The sequence below is a fragment of the Neomonachus schauinslandi genome, chromosome 13 (genome assembly GCF_002201575.2).
Source record: "Neomonachus schauinslandi chromosome 13, ASM220157v2, whole genome shotgun sequence".
In the NCBI taxonomy this organism is placed as follows: domain Eukaryota; kingdom Metazoa; phylum Chordata; class Mammalia; order Carnivora; family Phocidae; genus Neomonachus; species Neomonachus schauinslandi.
The window spans coordinates 64,486,923-64,489,894 of NC_058415.1; the positions used below are offsets into that span (position 1 = coordinate 64,486,923).

The following is a 2,972-nucleotide window of genomic DNA, read 5'->3' on the forward strand; positions in this document are numbered from 1 at the left end:
TTTTAAAAAAATCAACATTGTAAGATGATCCTAATAATACTTGATTCAGACAAGAATCATCAGTGGATGACAAAATCATTGTGAGAAAGATAGTTAAATAATAGGATATTCAATCTCATAGAATCCTCCCAAAGAATGGTTGTTAATCGCAAAGAGGAAAGGTTCTTTACCATGGAGAAATCTGGTAGACACCACCTTGACACCTAATCAAACTTATCACTAATGAAAGGGAGTTTAACCTATCAGTTTGACTTTCTGTATTCTCTGTTATGTTGCATAGAAAACAGAAAGACATCACTATTGTGTATCCTGAAAGAAAAAAAAGAAAGTTGAGTCAATCTAATCACAAGGAAACATTCACACAAACCTAAGTTGATAGAAATTCTGCATGACAACTGGCCTGTATGCATAAAATATCTCAGTAGGACAGAATATAAAGAGGATTGAGGAACTTTTTTTCTTTCTTTTAATTTTTTAAAGAAGACTGAAGAGCCATGACAACTAAATGCAACGCATAATCCTTAATTGGATCCTGGATCAAGACAAATAAATGAAAAGCAATAAAGGATATTTTTGGAACAAGCAGAAGAATTTTAATATGTACTGTAATTGAGCTATTAATATTATATTGATGTTAAATTATTTCCGTGTGTGTGTGTTTATGTAAGAGAATGTTCTTCTGAAGAATTTAGAGGTGAGGTATCACATTGTCTGCAAGTTAACACACATATAAATGTACATGTATGTATGTGCATGTGTGCATATGGAAAGAGAGAGAGAGAGAGATGAGAGATCAAGCAGATATGGCAAAATAACAATTGTTACATATGAGTATATATGGGTATTCCATGTGTTGTTCTTAGAATTTTTCTGTAGATTCGAAATTCTTTTAAAAAATAGTTTGGGGATCGCTTCTCGGCCTTTCGGCTAAAATCAAGTGTAGTATCTGTTCTTATCAGTTTAAAAAATAGTTTGGGGAGAATTCCTCTAGTCTCATATATTAAAAAGAATTAGAGTATATATTAAAGTCACAAAGATACTTTTAAGTATTTCCAGAAGCAGAAATTTAAAATCTTGAAAAATTATAGACTCATTAAATACTGTATGATAAAATAATGAGGTAGAAGACTGTCCTTATCAAAGCAGTGCATATGATGTAATCCTAATATATACTCATATATCTATTGATGTGTATGTGTGTGTATAACCAAGTTGGAGCATATATATCACAACACTAGTGGTAATTATACCTGGGTATTGAAAGATTAGTATTTTTAAATTTTGTTTTTGATGATTTTTAAATATTTTCTAAACATTCTATTTTGGACAAATTCACCATTCTGATAATGAAGCCAGAACAGAAATACAGTTTTAAAATAGACAACTTAAAAGTGCACATGTAACTTGAGTTATTTTCTCAAAGAGTTAGTCAAGAATTTTTTCCCATTGACAGTATTAAAATACTCTACTAAGTAATTCATTTATCATGTTACTTGCCATTGCAAAGATTTATTTATAGCTTTCTAGTTTCTCCCTTAATGGCAGATGGGTGTTAAGTGTAGTCTTCTTCATTTCTCTTAATGACTACTTTTTTGTCTGCCTTCAACATTTACACTGCTCATCTTGGAATGCCTTCTGATGTGTTTGTACATTTCTGGTAAACATTTCCATGGAAGAGAACAGAAAATGCTGCTTGACGGAATACATACACTTAGAAATATTGGAGATTATGGGGACTGCGGTGTTTATGAGGACTGTCTTTGGGATCAGACAAGCTTGTTTGAATTCCATGCCAATCAATTAGTAACTTTTGTATCTTTCTGGTTACTTAGCTTTTCAGATACTTTGTCCTGTTATCAATTTTATGGTTCACTAAAAGAATTCAATGAGAAATTTTATAAAGTAAAGGGCACAGCATGTGTACTTAATAACTGTCAACTTTTTTTCCCTTTCTGAAACATACTCATTATTAATATAGGAGAGCTGATGATCCTTCCAGTTTTAAAACCCTCAGGGTTATTAGAAAAAGGACAAGATTCATAAACCTTTTCCCAAGGATTTTAAAGTGTCATATGAGCAAGATAGCAAATAATTGGCTTAGTTATTTAAGTATTCACCTTTGAAAATTTGGTGAAAAGAGAAAGTCACTAGAGAGAAAGAACCATGTTCATTAAAATGAAGTCCTTCATTTAGGGGGAATTGTGTCATGGGAACCTTAATTTAGGGGAACCTCTTTCCTCTTCAATAGTTTAAATTTAGAAAACATTTATATAATTTGGGAAAATTCAGGAAAACATCTGTTCAGGACTGAAAAATAAGACAATTTATTCAGTGAATTTTCTTAGAAAATTTGTTTTACCTCTAAAACCATTTGAGAGTGGTATCTTTATCTTAGTTGTTTTCAATAATGTTTTTTTCCTCTCACTTCTGCTGTATAATTTTGGAAGATTATCTTTTCCTCTGAATTTTCTTTTGAGAGTTCTGAAACATTAATCCAGAAGAGAACTGAATATAATATTCTCCTATAATAATATTGATATACTGCCTGTTTATATTCTTTCCCTCATTTTTCTCTATTCAAATTTAAATTTGATTCTGTTTTGTGACTATGTTTTGTAGAAGCAGAATGGATACAAAAGGAGAGACATTAATAGAGGAAAGGACATGCAAAATAGCCTTTTGCCACATCAGAAATTATCTGGAAATTTGAGAAGTTACTCCTCCACTTTTTGGGTTGTTCAGAGTACAGAGCTGAGGTCACAATTGCTCTTTATCTTGTGACAAAATTCATGCCACTTCTTACCTCCTAATATATTTCTGACTTAAAATTTTATATATAGAAGATTTTTGTCTAAAATTCCAATAATAGTTTGGGGTTAGTCTCAAGCTCTTAGTATTGTTACAAAATTTGGATTCTGAGTTTTCATAGAAACAGTGGGAAGTGAAAACTATCATTTTTAAAATAAACTTTT

The 2,972-nt window shown here is 31.0% G+C and overlaps 1 pseudogene; it reads left to right on the top strand.

Annotated features, from left to right (window-relative positions):
- Positions 1-907: 907 nt before the first annotated feature.
- Positions 908-1,024, top strand: LOC123326587 (annotated as a pseudogene).
- The last annotated feature ends 1,948 nt before the right edge of the window (positions 1,025-2,972 follow it).